Source organism: Choloepus didactylus, chromosome 9, assembly GCF_015220235.1.
Source record: "Choloepus didactylus isolate mChoDid1 chromosome 9, mChoDid1.pri, whole genome shotgun sequence".
Taxonomy (NCBI): Eukaryota; Metazoa; Chordata; class Mammalia; order Pilosa; family Megalonychidae; genus Choloepus; species Choloepus didactylus.
Window position 1 is genome coordinate 97,763,918 of NC_051315.1, and position 21,671 is coordinate 97,785,588.

At 36.3% G+C, this 21,671-nt stretch overlaps 1 protein-coding gene across 2 annotated transcripts in view; it reads left to right on the forward strand.

Annotated features, from left to right (window-relative positions):
• Window positions 1-21,671, forward strand: part of PARD3B (par-3 family cell polarity regulator beta) — a 1,159,791-nt gene that overhangs the window by 550,784 nt on the left and 587,336 nt on the right. The window lies entirely within an intron of this gene.

Sequence of the window (21,671 nt, forward strand, 5' to 3'; positions counted from 1 at the left end):
AAGCAGATTATGCGTCTTATACTACAGAAATTAGTTGTGTATTTCAGAGCTATAGGTAGGGTTATTGCTTGATGATCATGTGGTTTTCTCTGGTTGTAGAACCATGAACATTATGCCTTCAGGCAACTTAATGATTTGTCCTGTGATGCTGAGTGTAACCAGAGCTTTTTATTCTGTTTGTGGTTGGTATGTGGAAAAGCCTTCAAGGAACTGACCTCCTGCAGGATTGTTTAAATATCATTCATTCCACCAAGAGAAGATGACAGACATTTTAGATGCAGGAGAAAGATTAAATGCATTTGATTTAACTAGCAGCACTAAAAAGTCTGCATCTTTGTATCGTTGCTGTTTATCTTCTTTCCAGCAGTGGAATCTTGAGCTTTCCCAGGCTGTGATTCAGGTATTTATGCCGAGTTTAGGTAGGGCAAGAGTGTGTGCAGTCTGTGACACTTAGATAGCAAAGGCAAACTGCTCACAGCTATTAGTCAGGAGTTTCTGTATGCCAGTGATTGCATGCTTGTGGCTCATAATCAGGGTGATTCACAGCAGCCGTTGGATGGGCTTGCAGTGGCAGTGTTTTCCTTTCGGACTTGCTGTCATTGCCAAAAACGTCAGCATTTCTTCTACAGACCTACCCATATGACACCCGCAACGGTGCCCTTTAGTTTTGCTAAACAGCTTGCTGCTAAAATCATGGATAACTTTTATTATCTTGGAGGAGTCGTCTGCTACAGTGAATCCCTTGAAAAGTAAATTGAAATAAATACATGTTTTGTTGTTTTTTTTCTTAACTGCTACTCCAGACTGTTGACATAAACTGTCCCTCTGTGTTCTCTTGGGCAGTCTGGTTTCCAGATACCCCATATTGGTTTGACTATGCAACACTTGAAAATCAGCAACTACCATTGATTTTTCTGTATTCATGGAGCTGGACCCCTCACTGGTCTGAGTTCCTGTTGAGCAGATATGTAAAAAGACTGTGAGTCCTGTGGGTCTCTCCGGGTTCAGTGGTAGCCTGGCTCTGGGGACCAAGGCTGACTCCTGCTCTGTTGCACCCTGCTCCTCTTGCCCCACCCATGATACTCACACACTTTCTACCTGACATTATACCTCTAATCAGTCTCTATGTTGCTGATTTTATTTTCTCCAGTGAATTCTGTGTATTCTAGTTCAGACCCACCTGTCTCCCTGCATGATTGTTCGACCTAGCTCTATCTCAATTTCCTGGATTCTTTCCATAATTTAACAAATATTTATAAAGGGTCTAGGCATACAGAAGCAAAAAGATAGATAAGATTCCTGCTCTCCAAAAGCTCACATTCTGATGAGTCAGAAATTATACATGTATGCAAAATTACAATAGTATTTCTGATAGTAACATTTACAGTGAAACAAATGTAACACAGTAAGGGGATAGATAGTAACTGTATGAGGGTTATTTTAAAAGAAGAGGGAAAGTCTTCTACAAGAAGTGGCAAAACTGGATGACAAGGAGTTGCCCTGCAAAGATTTGGCAAAAGGGCATTCTAGACAGAAGGACCAGATAGTGCAAAGGCCCTAGGAAAGTCTAGACGAGTTTGGGAAGATCAAAAGCAATAAAGGCGGCCAGGATGGCTGGAGTGTAGTGTGCAAGACTAAGCGGGGTCAGATGACATTGGATAGAGATAAGACGGTCTCATAGGGTCTTGTAGATCTTGGTAAAGTTTTGATTTTATTCTAATTGAAATAGTCATAAACTAGAATTTGTAGCGGGAAGCAATAAAACCTGATTTACATTATGTCTGTTTCAGCTTTGATTTGAGCATGATGTCTAGTGCCAGAGTACTGGCCCCTGCCTTGGCTTCTGCCTCATATTTTTGATATTTAGCTTTAGAAATGTTCACATATGTACATACGACAGTACTAATTATTTTGCTGTCTCTATGACATAGACCAGCTTTGTTTCAGGTATCAGCATCTTCCCCACTATTTACCGTCATCCACAACCACCCACAGTTCCCTCCTCATGCAGGGGTCCCTGTAACTCCAACAGACAGAGGTAACCCCTCCTGCCTCTGTGGTGACTCTGCCTGGTACATACTATTTCTGTTGCTCACCTTACATTGCGCTTTAAATCCCTATGTACTGGGACCTCTTCTAATTCAGTCCTCCAGTCTTAGTAATCCAGGTTTCCTCCAACTTCAAGCTCATTGCCTTGAACCTTACTAGAAGAAGAGTGGGTAAGTGGATGGACGAATGAATGAATATTATGTGAACACCCACTAGATGTTAAGTCTACTGTGACGCCTTCTCCAACAACTGCAATTACAGTTCTCCCTGTTGTTCCTACAGCACTTTGCAGTGACTGCATGCATAACTTTAGTGACATTGTCCTAAGTATTGTTGTCTACACATCAGTCTCTTCAGAGTCCTTCAGGGTCAAGGACTGTGTCATATTCATCTTTGGTTCCCCAGGATTTAGCAGTTCCTAGCACTTAGCAAACTTCCAGTAAATGCCTGAGCAAAATAAATGGTAAACAGGAGACAAAATTCCAAAAACAGAAAGATTGGATTATCAGACAGAATTCTGAGCTAGGTGTGTTTCCTTAAGGAGTTTGTAAGGACACAGAGAATTCCTAAGCCAGTCTAGGGTTGAAACCTGCTGTTACACATCCTCTAGGAAGGCAGTTTTAAAGTCCCCCCCACCAAACTCTTGCCTATGATTTAAGAAATACATTTATATTGAAACTCAGTGTGCACATACATATATAACTAAAACAAAAGTTCTGTAAAGCAAAATGTATCCTTACTATGTGTAACACAATCTTATATTTTTTATATAACATTCAACTCCATTAAAACAAATGCTGATGACCCCCCAAATTGATTTCAACACCCATAAATGGATTGAAACCCACAGATTGAGAAACACACTGCTTTTGAGGATTGAGGGATTCTCTTGAGGTGAACTTGAAGGAAAGCAGCAGTATCTTAAATTATAGGAGGTGGGAGGGAGCATGAGCCCTTACCTGGCACCCAGGATGCCTGAGTGCACTGTGGCTACTTGTTGAACATTTGCACAAAACTAGCAGTGACCATGAGGCAACCAAATGAAGCAAGACATCATGGACAAACAGGGTTAGCTTGTATAGTGGGGTCAGCTTTGTAATTTAGAATTGAATTGCTTTAATGCTGCAAAGTTTGGGAGATAAGTCCAATAGTCATTCAGTTATCCATATCCATATATAACATTGTCAATATTTTAGGTAAATGTCTTGCTTCTAAAATGAAACTGTGGGCCCACTGAGATATAAGGATCATAACATTGCCTCTGCCAATATGTTTATATAAATATTGCTGTCGTGGAGTGTGCACAAATAGAAGAACTATTTCAGTCTTTTTATCTCTTTAAAACTAATTTAAATCTGAGCATTAAAAGACTGGTTGGTACCATATGTTTGTTTTAGATAGGGAACAAAATCTATTCTAAACATAGGGCTTATGAAATCAGCATATAGGAGAAGAAGCTGTGGTAGATTGTTTCATGGCTGTAAATTCCTCCTATCTTAGTCTGTATGCTTCTTTGTAATACGACTTTGCTGTTCTTCCCACCCAGAGCAGGAATCTGTTTTCACACCCCTTGAGTCTGGACCAGCCTTGTATCTTACTTTGATCAGTATAATGTGGCAGAAATGATGGAGTATGACTCCCAAGGCTATACCTCAAGAGACCTTGCTGCTTCTGCCTTCTCTTTATTGAATGCAGCCCAGTGACCCACCAGTAAGGAAGCCAGTCTAGCCTATTAGAGGATTAAAGTGCTCGTTGAGTGGAAACAGCACACCCTGGCCAACATGAATCACACAATACAAACATGAATTAGGCCATCTCAAACCTTCCAGCTGAGCTCACCTTCCAGTTGAATGAAGCCTTATCTCTGAGCCGCTGGAACCAGCAGAGAACCCATGAAGCCAAACCACAGAATAGTGAGAAATATATCTATATACATGTATTTCTAAAGCTACCAAGTTTGGGACTTGGCTTGTTATGCAGCAATAGATGGAAAAGAGAAGTGAAATGGAAAAAGTGTCCTCTTCTTTATTTGCTTATACCCTACCTTGTTCCAGAAAGGATTTCTCTGCATGATCTAAAACTGAAGCTACTTTGAGAAGTGAAAAACTACATTTTATTTTAATAATATGTAATGATACTAAATTTTTGATACTTTGAATTTTCTTTTTGTAATGTACATTAAAATAAAGTTGAGAATTAGTGATAACTAAGATAAGAGTCTTTAAAATGATAGTTTCTAGGGTCACTCACATTAAAAAGAAAAGTTATGGAAAGAGCTGATTCTGTTTATGAAAAAAATACTTGCTAAATTTATTAGTATGATGTTAGCTATTTAATTTACTTAATGTTTGGGAAATGAAGATATTTATAACGATTAAAATTAGAACAAAAGAATGGATAAGTCACTTAAAATTCTTCCTTTGCTAAAATGTTTTACACATATGCTTTCCTGAGAGTGTGACATTTCCTGGATAGTATGTCTTTTTATCATGGTATGTAAGTCTAGTCAAAAATAGTGTTGTTGTTTTTTTTTTTTTTTTCTCTTTGAAGACCATTTAAATATTACTTTTGGAAATGACCAGGGGGTATGGTCAAGGAGCATCACAAGTCTTTTCATGAAAATCTTAGATAGACTTCAAGAGCATAGCCAAAGACTATCACAAACTGAGATACTTATCATACAACACATTTAGGCATGTACATGGAGGGAAAAAATTAAATGGTAACCACAAGGAAAATATATGAAAAATATATCCAGATAGAAATGAGAAGGGACACAATATGGTACAGTACAAAAACATAAAATAAATATGAAAGTAGGCATTAACAGAAGAATTGAGAGACAAAAAAGGCATAAGACTTGCAAAGACTAAATACCAAAATGTGAGAAGACAGTCTTGTGTTATATAGTAACTTTAAATGTAAATGGATTAAATTCTTCAGTAAAAATGCAGGATTGGCAGAATGGATAAAAAATGCAGAGATTGACAGAATGGACAAAAAATAAAGAGATTAGCAGAATGGATAAAAAAATGCATGACCCAAGTATATGCTGTTTACAAGAGACTCTCCTTAAATTCAAAGACATAAGTAGGTTGAAAGGATTTCATATATATATAAAATATATATATGAAATATATATAGATATCCAAGCAAGTAGTAGCCAAAAGAGAGCTGGAGTGGCTATACTAATATCATATAAAATAGAATTTAAGTTAAAAAAAAAAAAAAGTTACAAGGGGCAAAGGCAGTCATTATATACCAATAAAGTGGTCAATTCAACAGGAACACATAACAAAAATATATATGCTCCTAAAAGCAGAGCCTCAACATACATGAAGAACATATTGATAGATTTGAAGGGAGAAATAGATGGTTCTACATTAATAGTAGGAGATATTAATATAATATACCACTTTTAATAATTGATACAGTATCTAGACAGAAAATTAATAATGAAATACAAGATTTGAACAATACTTTAAAACGAGACCTAACAGACATATATAGAACATTCATGCAACAACAGAATATACATTCTTCTCAAGTGTATTTGGACCATTCTCTGCGATAGACCATATCTTAAGTCACAAAACAAGTCTTAATAAATAAATAAAAAATATTTAAATTATACAATGCATCTTCTTTGAACACAACAGAATGAAGCAAGAAATCAATAACAGAGGGAGAAATGGAAAATTCACAAATATGTGGAAATTAAATGACATATTCTTAATCAATGAGTTAAAGAGGAAATTACAAGGGAAATGAGGAAATATCTTAAGGAAATGAAAATTCAGCATACCAATACTTAAGAGATGTAGCAAGGGCAGTGCTGAGAGGGAAATTTATAGCTGCAAATGCTTACATTAAAAAAGGAGAAAAGTTTCAAATAAGAGACCCAATATTAAAACTAGAAGAAGTAGAAAAAGAACAACAAACTAAACTAAAAGCAACCAGAAGGAAAAAAATAACAAAGATTAGAGAGGAGGTGAATGAAATAAAGAATAAAAAAAGAAAGGATCAATAAACTGAAAGTTGGTTCTTTAAAAGATCAATAAAATTGACAAACCTTTAGCTAGACAAAGGAAAAAAAAGAGAGGATATAACTAAATTCAGAAATGAAAAGGGATACATTACTACTGACACTACTGAAATAAATACGACTTTAAGAGGATACTATGAATAACTGTACACCAACAAATTAGATAACCTGGATGAAATGGACAAATTCCTAGACACACCCAAACTAGTTACACTGTCTAAAGAAGAAATCGAATATTGCAGCAAATCAATTTCTATTAAAGAGATTGAATCAGTAATCAAAAAACCTCACACTAAATGAAAACCCACAAGCAGATGGCTTCACAGGGGAATCTTGCTGAACATTCCAGCAAGAATTGACACTAATCCTGCTCAAACTCTTCCAAAAAAAATTGAAGAGGAAGGAACACTCCCTAGTTCATTCTAACAGGCCAATATCACCCTCATACCAAAGCCATATAATGATACCATAAGAAAAGAAAATTACAGACCAATCTCTCTTATGAATATAGATGAAAAAATCCTCAACAAAGTACTAGCAAACTCAACCCCACAGCACATTAAAAGAATTACACACCATTATCAAGTGGGATTTATTCCAGGTGTGTATGCAAGTTTGGTTCAATATAAGAAAATCAATCAATGTAATACACCACACTGACAAATGAAGGAGAAGGAAAAAAGCATACAGTTACAGACACACACACACACACACACACACACACACACAATCATCTCCACTGACACAGAAAAGACATTTGACAAAATCCAGCACCCCTCGTTGATAAAAACATTAGAACACTCGGAAGAGAAGGAAACTTCATCAACATGATAAAGGCATATATGAAAACCCACAGCTAACATCATACTTAATGTTAAAAGACTGACAGCTTTCCCTCTAAGATCAGAAACAAGACAGGGATGCCAACTCTCACCACTCTTATTCAACAATGTACTGGAAGTTCTTGCCAGAGTAATTAGGCCAGAAAAAGAAATAGAAGGCATCCAAATTGGAAAGGAAGAAGTAACTTTCCCTATTTGCATGTGAAATGATCCTATATACAGAAAATCCTGGAAAATATGTAATATACCTCCTGGAGCTAATACATGAATTCAGCAAAGTAGCAGGATACAAGATCAACACCCAAATGTCAGTAGTGTTTCTATACACTAATAATGTACAATCAGAAGAAGACATCAGGAAAAAAAATCAATTTACAATAGCAACTTAAAATAATCAAATATCTAGGACTAAATCTAACCTAGTATGTAAATGACTATACATAGAAAACTATAGAACATTGCTAAGAGAAATTAAAGGAAACCTCAATAAATGGAAGGCCTTCAAGTGTTCATGGATTGGAAAACTAAACATTGTTAAGATGCCAATTCTACCCAAAGCAATTTACAGATTTAATGCAATTCTAATCAAAGTTTCAACAACCTTTGCACAAATGGAAAAGCCAATCATCAAATTTAAATGGAAGGGTAAGGGGCCCTGAATAGCCAAAGCTCTCTTGAAAAGAAGAACAAAGATGGAGGACTCACACGTCCCGATCTTAAAACTTATTACAAAACGACAGTAATCGAAACAGCATAGTATTTACCGGCACAAGGACATAGAGACAAATGGAATCAATTTGAGCATTGAAATCAACCCTCACATTTATGGCCAACTGATTTTTGACATGGGGACAAAAACTTGGCATACAGGAAAGAATAGCCACTTAAAAAAATGGTACTGGGAAAACTGGATCTTCATTTGCAAAAGTATGTAGTTGGGCCCCTACCTCATACCTTATAGAAAAATCTCAAAACTGATCAAAGACCTGAATATAAGAACTGGAACTATAAGACTCCTGGAAGAAAATGGAGGGAAAAATCTTCAGCACCTTGTGTTAAACAATGGTTTCTTAGAATTTATACCCAAAGCATAGGCAACAACAACAACACAAATTTCATCAAAATAAAAACAAACTCCTGTGCCTCATAAGACTTTATTGTGAATGTTGTGAATGTAAAACAACTTACACAATGGGAGAAAATATTCGGAAATCACATATCTGTTATGGATTTAATATCCAGAATATGTAAAGAAATCCTGTAACTCAACACACACACACACACACACAAACCCAATTAAAAAAATGGCCAAAAGACTTGAATAGACATTGCTCCAAGGAATATATACAAATGGCCAGAAAGCACATGAAAAGATGTTCGGCATCATTAACCATTGGGGAAATGCAACTCAAATCCACAATTAAATAGCATTTTACATCCAGTAGAATATTTTTAAAAAATTGGAAAATTACAAATGTTGGATTGGATGTAGAGAAATAGGAATATTGATTGCTTGTGGGAATGTAAAATGGTGTAGCCATTGTGGAAGACAGTTTGAGAGTGCCTCAGAAAGTTAAGTATAGAATTATCATATGACTTGTCCATCCCAATTCTAGGTATATGTCCAAAAGAACTGAAAGCAGGGACATGACTAGATATTTTCCTAGTGATTGTAGGGGTTTGAAGCTGTTATGTGCCCCAGAAAATGCTATATTCTTTTAATCCATTCTTGTGGGTGCAGACTTATTTGTGGTTGGGACCTTTTGGTTAGGCTATTTCAATTGAGATGTGACCTACTCCATTCAAGGTACATCTTAATCCTTTTACTGGAGTCCTTTATGAGAGGATAAAAGAACAGAAAAAGCCCAAAGAGAGAAATGCCCTGGAGAAGCTAAGAGAGGACCCAGAGAAGCTCAGAGAGGAAGCCACTGGAACCAGAAGCTGAAAGCAATAAATTCCAGGAGCAAAGGACTAGCAGATGCCGGCCATGTGCCTTCCCATGTGAAAGAGGTGTCCTGAAGCCAGCAGCCTGTCTTCAGAGTCCAGGTATCATCCTGTTGATGTCTTAATTGGGACATTTTCATGGCCTTAGAACTGTGAATTGTAAGTTTAAAAATCCCCATTGTGAAAACCAATCTATTTTTGGTATGTTGCATTCTGGCAAATTAACAAACTGAAACAGTGGTGTTCATAGAGGTTTTATTCACATTTGCCAAAAGATGGAAGCAACTCAAGTGTCCATCAACTGATGAATAGACAAAATGTGATATATACACATAATGGAATTTTATTCAACCCTAAAAGGGAATGAAGTTCTGATATATGTGACATGGATGAACCTTGAAGACATCATGTTGAGTGTAATAAGTCAGATACAAAAGGACAAGTATTGTATGATCTCAGCAATATAAAATAATTATAATCTGATAAAGTCAGAATCTAAAATATAGGTTATCGGGGAATAGGGAATTAAGGGTTAAAAAAAAACAACACTTTTGAACATGACCAGGGGCTATGAACAAGGATCATCACAATTCTTTTCTGATAATACTATATAGCCTTCAAGAGCACAACCCAAGTCTGTCACCACTAGAAAGATACCCATCACAACCCACCTAGGCATGTACATGGAAGGAACAAATTAAGTGATTTAGCAGTGTTTCTGGCATACCTGAGTGTGCAATCTATTTCATTTTGAGGCCCAAAGAACCTCATCTGTGAAAGCAACTCTGTATATGTGTTTTTCAGTCTCACTAGAGAAAATGGAATAAGAGGACCTAGACAAGCTTAGTATAAAGACAGTTCTGATAGCATCCCAACTTTTGTGTACAGCTTATAAGGGCATTTCCTCCTTTTCTGTGTCAGCCTTTTTGAAAACAACACTGTGTATTGGTTTCCTTGCCCTGAGAAGACCTGAAAGATGAGATTATGATTCCTTCATCTCAAATTAAAGGAGACTTGTCTCAGAAACCATCTGGCAAGTTCAAATGCTGATTTAGATCCTGGCCTCTTATCAGTGCCTTCAACTTAATCCTTATCATAGGTGGTAGGTCTGTAGTGTTAAACTTTGTTTGCAGGTTTTCTTAGATCTTTGTAGGTTATGCTTTAAGTTGCTATTCTATGACTCCTCGATAATGCCTACTTCATGCTACTCAGTTATGATAAACACTAACCTATAATACAGTACTTATGGGTAGTGAAATAGAAGTTTAATGGGCTTGTGGCATAAGCTAGGTAAAACAAGTATCAACTTCAAATTAGTAAGCATCTTATATTCCGGTATAATTTGTTTTATTTCTAGGATGTGGGGAAAAAATTACATAATAACACAAACTTATTTGTTCTAAGACTCCCTTAAAATAGTCATGGATTTCTAAGATTTGGCTTATTTAATTTATTTTAATTGACACAATCCTGGCAATCCCTGTGACTCTTAAAAATCCATTTGTGGAAAAGATTTTAGTATTCAAACCAAGAACTGCCAGCCCCATACTTAACAGTACCCAGGTCTTTTATGTTCAAATGTCTTTTCCTTGAACATGAAAACGTAATGGAGTTAGCAAGAACATTTTGCCTCTTTCCCTGAAGAATCATAGAAATACGATCTAGTTATATACTTGTGGCCTTTGGATTTTAATGCACATTGAATTTGATGCCAGGAGTCACGTGGAACAGTCAATAATGATCGTGGATCATTGCCTCGCTCTGCCACTGGGTGGATGAGTCTGCTGGTACAGTGTGCTCCACCTTGTGTAATGAACCTATTTAGTAGCAAGACAGCAGTCATATGAAACACCTCGGTGGTCTATCAGGCTACTTTAAAGTGGATTCGATTTCAGTTACCTAAAGTGAGGTCACAAAGGCTTGGACAGATGGGGTCAATTCCACATCTCATACAGAATACAACCCCTTCCTACGGGATGTGAAAGGTAAAAGGTGCCTGAGGTCAAAACTGTTCCTTGGAGTCCAGGAGCAGCTAAGAGCCAGCAAATGAAGTTTCAAGTCACAGTCACAAAAGTTGGAAAAGTCTCTATGCAAGAGAGAGTCAGCTTTCCCTCTGACATTTTCTTTAGGCATGTTCCCTGCCAGGGAAACCCAGATTCTGTGTTTTCTTTATCAAACCTAAGTTAATTAACCCTTGCTTAGAATCATAAGCGCTATTAGTAGAAACTGTGCTTTTCACTGAAGAAGAAAGGACCTGAGAGATATTAGGTCCCTGTGCAACTGCACAGAAGGACAGTATTTGGGGCACGCGGGCACTGGCATAAAACTCTTTTGAGTGTTCCTAAGAGATAACAGTAGCTCCAGTAACACACCACTTCTTCCAGTCCCTCCAGAGACTTTGAGCAATCCAATAAAATGCAATGATCAAAGGTTTCAAATGCAGCTGATAAATCATGTAGATTTGTGCCCATGATGCCTTAAATTGACTTGTAGATGTTTTTCATCTATCACGAAGGACTTAGTGATTTGAATGTAGTACTTTGATGTTGCCAGTAATTGTTTGCAACTGCAGTCCAGTGGCCTGAAGGCATTGCTGATTTCTCCCTTTCTCATCTTGCAAAGAGCTGGTGAGGTATTCTTTTAGAGGCTGTTCCACTTAGCTCAACAGGAACTGTGTCCTAAAATTTAGGACAGAAGATTTGTTCCATAAATAACTTGGTATAGAGTAACATCACTGTGCTAGTGGACCTCACCAAATGTTCTCCATACTAAATCTAACAGTGCTGTCAAAACCAATCCTCCTAACTAGACACATATTAAGATTCCCTTTTATGGTTTTTACTAGTAAAGAAATCATGGTGAAAAGATCCCTTCAGATGGATGAACATTATTCTTTTGTCAATAGTTTTTCATATATTCATAAGCTATGCATGTCTTTTCCAAAATGTATTTTAATCAGTTCTTCAGTATTTGAGGGAAAAAAAGCTATAGATTGTCTCCCTTTGGACGCCTCACTGCTATTTGAACTGGACTAAATTTTAGTTCATTTTAAGCCATTTTAAGGCTTTATAGCAGTGTTCTTCTAACTAGATTCCTTAGTTTCCTCAATCAATTTCTGCCCCCAGTCTCTTGGTTCATGCCTGTCTTCTGGCTGAGCAAATCTTAATTTGTATCCATGCATGGATATACACCTACAGCTTCTAAACCATATGCTCATTTGCCTACTATAAATATTTTGTCATCATGGTGCACCAACTCATCAATTCACATGTCTTCTGCATTTCAGAATTCTGTTTATAATCCAGCCCTTCCAAAGCATCTTTTCAGGTAAACTCAACTATTATCTTTCTAGTCATTCCATGGGTTGCCATAAATCTCATGAATATAGATTAACCTTATAAATATCTTGCATCTAAAACTGTAAAATATAGAACACTGAAAGATCAGCTGAAGGGGCAATAGATTGCTTCATAAACCACAGTGAATGACAAGATTGTAGTTAATATTTCAGAGCCTCTACTGGAATTGTTTAGCATTGGTGTTGATGTCACATTTTTGTTCATTTATCATTAAGTTGCAGGGTGATAACATATGCTGCATTGGTGTGAACAGTGTTTGTTTTAAAATAAATGTTGATGCTGAAGAAATAAGTGTTAGGTGAAGGGAAACATACTTGACAGTAGTAATTTATTTACATACAAGGGGCATAAACCCCTTTAATGACCCAAAAAATCCCCTTGTCTGGGACAGTTCAGGTTCCAAAGGTTTCTGAATTTAGAAGTTGATTTTGTTGTCTGTAGCTCTGTTTAGTGTAATTCAGCACCTGTTAAGTGTCTGCTTTGGTAGGGACACTAACTGATTTGCTAAGGTGAGTTGCTTGCCCTTAAAGAGCAGGTACAACCTTGCTCCATCGTAATCCCCTCCCTAACACTCTCTCCAGTTCCTGTTTAACAACTGTTTTACCAGTATCTTTAATGACAGTATGTATTTATTTATTTACTTGTTTAGTATATGTCTTCCTTTAGCAGCCCACAAACTCTTTAAGAGCAGGACCTTTGTGTGTTTGCCCTGATATATGGAAGATGCCTAGAAGACTGCCTGGCATATTTTAGGCATTCAATAAATATTTGTTAAATGAATGAATGAAGGAGAGAAAATAAAACTTAAACTATATCCATAAGACAAAGCAGGATGTGACATACTCTAAAAAGGTACAGAAGCAGATGCACATTTTGTGGGGCCTTAAATGTACATAATCTGGGGGGAGTGCAAGTATTTAAGAAAAAGAACACACAATTTTCAATACAAATAGAATACAAAAAAGAATCCTTGTTTAAAATGAGAAGAAAATCACAATTTGCAAATTTGCTAAATCTAGATTATTTTAAATGCCATAAAATAAGAAAAATATTTTATTAATTACCTGAAAATATCTTTATTATACTTTTTCGTACAATTTTTGACTGCATACTTTTTAATTGTTTTTTCATATGAAATACCATTTTCTATTGACAGAACAAAAAAGACAACTCTGTTTTTGCTGTAGTGTGATAAATTGTTTTTTGTTTAAATAATGAAAGTAAAGTATAAACGTGTTTCGCACATAGATATACTTGTAATTTTTGAAACTGCTTATAGATTTATGTCTTACTGGTACAGGAATTTTAATTCTATTTTGTATAATTCCCACCAAAAAGAGAAAAAAAAAGTAGCACATTTATAATTGTATAGCATTATCAAGTATATTCCGGATAGGAGAGAACTTTCCCTTTGTCAAGGCATCAATGAGAACTCAGTTATCGGCTTACAATTTTATGCATCTGGTGAGTTAAAGAATTTTCCATAGACTAGCCTCTGACTTCATACATTGTGAATCTTATCTTCCAGTACTCGCATACTTCCAGTGGTGGGTACAGAAAGGACACAGTCATGTCACAATGTCACCTACTGCCCTGTAAGTTTGTGTCCTGAAGCTGGGTAACCCTGTGCAGTGGATGATGGTGATATTCCTGGAAGCTTTTCTCTAGGGACAGCTGACGATAACTAAATACACAGAAATGTCTATGAACCACATAAATATATTCCACTGTACTCAAACTAAATATATTTCCACTGTATTTTCCTTTAGCTTGATCTTAGAAATGCCCTTGGCCACTCCAGTGTCACCCGATCAGAGAAAGAGTATGATAGAGGGGATGTTTGAATTGAAACAGATAATAGGATTAACCAATGGCAATTAAAATATTTTACTTCTGCCTATTTTAAAAACTCATAAAATCAGGTGATCATATTGATAAGTCTTCTCTTGGGATCTTGTAAGGGGCCCATGCAAATGAGGGGTGCTGAAGTTTATGTTTCATTATCTCTCAGCAAATCTGCATCTGGGTACAGAGTATTTCAATGGAGAGACTGCTTGTAATTGTGGAGAGTCGATCTTAAAGGGTGGATGGAATTAAAACTAGTTGCAATGTTAGAAAATGGTAATTTAGTTGTAGAACCAGCATACACTGAGATCAGAGTGTGCAAGTTATTTTCAACAATGGATGGTGGTTCCATTTAGTGAATACTGTAAGGCAAAGAATGCAGGGCAAGAGGTAATAAGTGAGGCTGGTTGGGGAAAATCACAGAGTTCCTTGAAGACCAGAATTTAAAAAAAAAAAAAAAAAAAAATTGGAGATTGACATGGTCATTTTGAATGTTTTCTCTTCACCACTATGATTCAAAAGCTTTTATTTGCATTTGTTGATCCACATCCTTTTTTGTTAGCTTGTTCCTTTTTTAGAGTGTTTGTTCCTTTTTTAGAGTGTATGCCTTTCAAAGATCAGCACTTTTGCTTATGCTGAAACTCCTTGGTAGCTTGTCATTGTTATAATTTAATATGTGGGACCTCCCGCATGTCTAAGACATGGCATAAACTGACTTAAATAGAATGAGTAAATTGATATCATAAAGTAGTTTAAACAATATGAACAAAAATGTAGATTTGTATATATCAACTGGGTAAAATGTGGAAACTTTAATAGAAGAAAGACATATATCCTCCAGAACAAAGGAACATATTACTTCCAATTGAAGCCAAAGCATTTTCCAAGAAAATTATAATTCCCAGTAAAAGTCAGTTAAAAATCCCCTCACTTATTTTTATAGCAGTGCTGTCCAAGTGAAGCAGCTTTCCAAATACTAAAAGTTGCTTTATTGTGTATCTGTTCATTCATATCTCATGTGACATTCTGACTATTCTGTGAATTGCTTGCATTATGGAGGTATTTGTCCCATCATATGTTGAACCGGCATGATTTTTGCAAACAAAAATTGAAGAAAAATGATACTGTTAGTCAGCTTTAAACTTCTCTGCTTGGCAATACTGGGAGTCTCTTTCCTATGGAGTGATATTTAAGTCTAAAGTATTTGGACATCTAAAATTCTGCTAAAATTTGACTTGGTTTCTCTTGTGTGGTTTTCCCATTACAGTGTCTGAAAGCATCCCACAACTGCTGCATTCATCACAGCCCAGGCACCAAACCGGGTCGGCACTCCTGTTGTGGAACTATTCTCTTATGGGTACTTTGCCATAAATTGTGCCGCTATTGATATCATTACCAATTTTTTTATGGGTCTCTAGATTTCAGTTCTGTGGCATTCGTTAGGCATCGGTTGAAAAACCCTATCTGATGCCTATAAAATCCACACAAAAAAGAAAATCTCCAAAAACAAACAATGCACCACTATGTACCACTTTCACTCATCTTTTTTATTGAGGTATTGACAGGAGTATTAGGGGGGGAATGCCATGAAGGCATGTAAATCATCTGCGCTGCGCTAGGGGCGGTGCACTGCGGGAGAGGAGTTAGTTTCCCTCAGTGAGTGGGTGGAGCATCTTGGAAGATATGCCCATGTGACCATGAGTTAGTTTGCCACTTATCTACAGAGTTCCCAGAACCCTCTCCTTTTATCTGTATTTTTCTATCCAAATCTTTAGTTCTGCTGACTGCTTTGGGATAAAAGACTTGCTGCTGCACTGAAGAGACATCATTCCTTTACTTCTATCCAGTTACCCATATAGAGAGTGTGACCCCACAATAGAAGAGTGTCAAGTGAATAAAACTGGATTAGGAATCAAATCCAAAAGACTTAGGAAGTTAATTTCTCTGGACTTCAATTTCCTTATTGGCCATATAAATCACAGAACTATCTCTTTGCAGATCTGGAATGGGATTTAGTGTAGCTTATCCAACATGTGCATTTAGCCGATGAGGAAAGGTTGAAATGTGTGAGGTGTTACAGCTTCCTTAAGGTTACACCCCACCAGGGCTACCTTTAGAAGGCTGGTTTCCTGACCACGGTCTCTTTTCACCATACCTCTGCAGGACATATCCATGTTTTTATATCAAATTTATTATCTAAGTGTTCAAGTGCACATTAATTGACAGGCATTGTTCTAGGTGCTGTGTATTTGCACAGTCCCTTAAAGATGTGTACTCTGTAAAACCAAGGTGCAGTCTATAACATTACAATGAAGTTTATACTATTACCTCAGTTACCTGCCAGAATGCATTTCCCCCATTTCTTTATCTCTGTTTATCCATGCACAATTTATTTTCATTATCAATGTGAAAGATTTAGCAATTTACCTTAAAATATAAGGTGTTTTAATAACATTTTTTTCCTGTTCACATTTATCTTATCCTAAATGTTAGCAGCATTGGGAAGGAGAATGTGTATTCTTTCTTCAACCTAAGTGTTTTGGTGATTTGATAATGCAGTAATACAGAAATAATCCCTTAGAGCTGAAGAAAACTGAGCTCTTACCCTCTTCGTGTATAAACAAGTTCTCATGTTAACTCCAATACTTTTCTCTCCCCTCCACCCCAACTTTTCCCCAGGGCTTTCCTCTGTGTTTGGTTTTGTTAACCTCTCATCTTTCTAGATACTCTGTCTTTCTGAAGATTCTGTGAGATTATGAAATCCTGACTTTCTCATTATTTCACATGCAATGCTGTTAGTAGATCTACATTCATTCATCCTTTTTTCTCTTCCTTTGTTGTTTCCTGTTTGTCTCTACCTACTTAATCTGGAAGCCAATATGACTACCAATACCAAATTCATATGCATCTTTACCAATGCCCAGTTGAAAATCTAGTCTTTATTTCTACCCACATCAAGGCATCTTAGATCAAAAGAAACCATTCTAACCCCCAGTCATCTGATGCCAATATTTGTTTTCTCTGAACCAAATCATAGCAATTCCCTGAACTTCCCAAAGCAAGAAATATTAAAATGGTTTTGAATTTCTGTTTTAAGCTCCGTCTCGTTTGCTTGTATGTGCAGTAAGTTGCCAAATTTTCCTGTGTCCTTTTCTAGTTTCTCTCTCCATTTTTACCTGTGACTGCTGGTTCTGCGTTCACTTCCTTTACACTGCCCTTCCAGCCTTTCCTAGTTCTTGTCTCTGTAGAATGCTTTGCCAGCACTTTGTCACCCCTAGAACTCTCCAGGTGTCAGTCACATCACCTTAGATTGAAATAGTCATATTGGTGACTAGCTCACCTTCCGGTTTTGCTCAGTAGAATCATTAATCATCTTTAATTAAATAAATCCTGCTGCTAATCACCACAATTTAAAACATGTGCCTTTTTAACTTCTGATGTGGGGCTTATGTTTAAAACCATTGTTTGTTTTTTCTGCCCACTGAATCTTCATATGATAGGGTTCTTCTAGACCTTGGTTTGGTCTCTATAACTGCCTGTCTTTGTAAGGCGTCCTTCAAAACCCTCAAAACATATTTTTGTGTATAAGACATCATGTTTTTTAAGCAGACTCCATCGCACACATGTCCTCCAGGGGTGGAGAAAATCCACCCAGCCTTGTGTGTGTGAGAAATTTGTATTTATATAGGTGATTTCTTATGTTTCTGAAGTCCTTTTCTATCTTGCATGATTCATTAGTGTACCAATTTGAGACTTAAATAGTTGCTACTTCTTTCAAAAATCTTTTCCCCAAACTGGATTAGATGGTCCTCTCCTGGGCTCCTTTAGTTGAACTTATAGGGGACATTGGACAAGTTACTGTACTCCCTTGAGCCCCAGTTTCACCATCAGCAGAATGGTGATTGCTAGACAGTTGGAAGCTGTGCCTTCGTTCATAGACACCTGGACATTGACTCGACTCTCCTCTGATGAAGATGTAGCCTAACCAGTGCTAGCTGGCTCGAGGCCTGGGAAAACCTACAGAGCCCAGCATCTTCTTGAAGGGAAGCACTGGGAGGGATTGTGGAAGTTTTTCCTGAGTGTGGCATAAGCCCTGTGTATACATGGGCCATGATGCAGCAAGAATCAAGTTTTCTCTCATGTGACAAGACCTTTCTTGCGAGAACAGTCACCAGCAGCTACACTCCTGATCAGAGACTCTTCTGCTCTGACAGATACTGCTTCTGCTCCTGCTGTGGTTTTTGCTTCCATTATGTGTCTGCCTGTCTGGCTGTATAAAATGGGGACTTGATTCAGCCTGTAGTGTGGAAGAGTGCATTGGTATGGGTTCTCTAATAATCCCTACATAACCTGCCTAGAATACAGCTCTGATACATACCCTTATGTATACTGAAATGTTCCCTGTCCCCGTATCTCCTCTCTAAAAGATAAGCCAAGAGTATGTACCATGGCTGCTTTTCTTAATAGCTTCTCTTCCTTAAATAGTTTCTGGTGTGTAAAAGGGCCTCAAATACCTAATTGTGAGGACAAAAACATTACAGTTGTCTAGCACTTCATGCTTTAAAGGCTACTTAGCATTCATTATTTTATTTGGGCTTTGCAGCCAATGGGTTTTAAACTGTGATTCCAAGGACTACTGATATCCTTGAGCTTAATTGAGGGCTTTTGCCTCTAAAATCTAATAAATGTCTTTTCCTCAATTAACTGAAATAATACTAATACATGACATTATTTTTTTTTTTTCAGTTTTAAATTCCCTTTCCACTCTATCATTTTTTTCTTAATAGTTTTGACTTCTATAGTAAGGCTGTACTCAGTTTACTACAAAATTGTTATTATATTTTAATTATTAAATTAAAATTGTGTTTCAAGAAAAGCAACTTGGCTTTCAGGATTCAGCTTCTGAACTGAGTGATGTGGGTAGAACAAACGCTATTATCTTCTTTTTTATTGGGGAAGGTGGCTTTACCTGCATGAATATTACATGCCGACAGTGCCATGCCTGAGGCATGCCTTATTTTATTTCAGCCTTCCCTCAATTCTGTGATGTTATTATCACCAGGTTTTTAATTGTGAGACTGCCGCAGAGGAATCCAGTATCACAGAGCCAGGAAAGATGCTCAGTCCATTTGATTCTAAAACCCAGGTTCCTCTCCACTGTTTCAATATGATAATTAATAGTTTTACTGACTAATGGTTACTGTTATAAGCTTCCTTCATGCAGAAGTTATGCCTCATTTACTTTTTCCCTCCATGGGAGGTTCTATAAAACTGGATAGCGTGTCTCCTCCTCATTTCAGTTAGCTTTTCTTGCAAGGTGTGACTTCTACTCTCTTATAGATCAAAGCATTTGCCCAAATCATCTTCAATACTTCTATTATTTATCTAATGTTGTACATAAGACATATCTTTCTTTGTCTTAAAGTTGTAACTCCTCTTCCTTAAAGCCACCTTCAAATGGGGCTCAGCATATTAAAAAAAATAATAATTTTAGGAGAGGTCATTTAAAACTATATGAGGTAACAGTTCATATTTAAAGATATCCATTATTATTTCCAATATGACATGATTTGCATTTGTTATCAGCACGTTAAGACAGCCAAAGAAAAAGTAGAAGGTGACTCAATAGGAGACATTCCAGTGTGGAGTAAGTATAGCATAGAGAACAGAAGAACTTATTCCTGATGAGCTGAGGGTATATTTAAGAAAGATCTAGCAATCTTAATTATTTTTGAATGGTTCAAATAGTTTGTACCTTTGCACAAGAGTTAATTATCTTCTGGGAGCCATATTGTCTGAATAAACAAACCTGAACATATGTTGTTGTACAATTATGTCAAATCATTTAAGACTTTTTTTTACTAAAACAGCAAATATTGACAATAAAGAAGAGTCATAGAAATGGCATTGTGTCCTTAAAGTTGAAGGAAAACTATCTACTGTGGCTTCTTTAAGAAAAATGCATTTATTACCCTTTTTAAAATGAACCAAGTTTATATAGGTGGCTTAAAAAAAAAACAAAGCCACTCTTCTATGTCTTGAAATTAACTTATGTTTTGGGGAGGGGAAAATAGACTTGATATCTCTTGATGTCCCATGCTGGTTTCACTTGTTTTTTGTTTGATTGTATGTTTGTTTGCTTGCTTTCCCTAATTTGAAATAATTGACTTGCACTGTACTGGCCTGGGTTAATAAATCAGAGATTTTTGGAGTTCCATTCTCTTTTTAATTTTTTTTAATTCAGTTTTATTGAAATATATTCACATACCATACAATCGTCCATGGTATACAATCAACTGTTCACAGTACGGTCATATAGTCATGCATTCATCAACACAATCTGTTTCTGAACATTTTCCTTACATCAGAAAGAATCAGAATAAGAATAAAAAATAAAAGTAAAAAAAGAACACCCAAACCATCCCCCCCATCCCACCCTATTTGTCATTTAGCTTCTATCCCCATTTTTCTACTCATCCATCCATACACTAGATAAAGGGAGTGTGATCCACAAGGTTTTCACAATCACGCTGTCACCCCTTGTAATCTATGTTATTATGTAATCTTTTTAATTTTAAAGATAATGAGTGGCTTTGGAGGATATTGCATTTAGACTGACTAGTTCACTTCTCGTTAATGGTAATTCAAGAGGTTTTCTTGAGAGGAGCTTATTCTGCAGTTCATCTGAGGGAGAGAAAACAATACTGGTGTGGAAATGGGATCTTCTTAAGTTCATATTTTCTGGTATTTTCTTTCATTTCTACAAGTTTTGTTTTAGTTTTTTTAAATTTATTTTTAATTTTTTGTTCATAGAATCATTTAACTATTGTTTTGTCAAATGCTTACAACAGTTTTTAGAGGGGGTGAAAGGTATGGGAATAATGCACAGAAGTGGCTATTAAGAAACAAACCAGTGTGAACTTGGACTTCATAATATCTTTTGGCATAGTGTCAGCATCCTAAGTATCATGTTAATTTATTTTAAGAAAAAAGTTACTTTTTGAGAAGCAACTTCTATCTGGAGAAGGATGAAAAATATTATCAATTCTATGTTTTGTACACAGAATAAGAATGTTGGAGCACAGAGAATAATTGGGGTTTGTAAATAAGTTACAAAGTATATTTACTTTTTTACAACTTTACTATATACAATGATTTGTGAAAAATGTCCAAACTGCAGTACTTGAGGGCTGCAGAATTATTTTCCAAAAACATGCAGATGAAATTGATTTTTATATGAGGGTGATTTTTAAACCACAAACAGATTTTTAAGAGTTGTCTCTATAGTGGCCAATTTTGTATGAAATAATTATTAGGCCTAATTGCAGTCAGAGTAGTTAAGCCACTAGCTCTGTTAAGGTTGAATTTCATTTGAACTTTTAATAGTATGATCTTTTTTCAGAACTTAATAACTGACTCAAATATTTAATAGTGGAAGCTTTCATTAAATTAAAAAGGAATCAGGATATATTTTTAGAAGAACTAACTTATTTTCCTTATCAGTTTTATCTACTTAAGGAAAAAGGAAGAAAATGGAACCAGTCTCTTTGTGTACTTAAATTCACATTAATGCTATAACCACAGCAA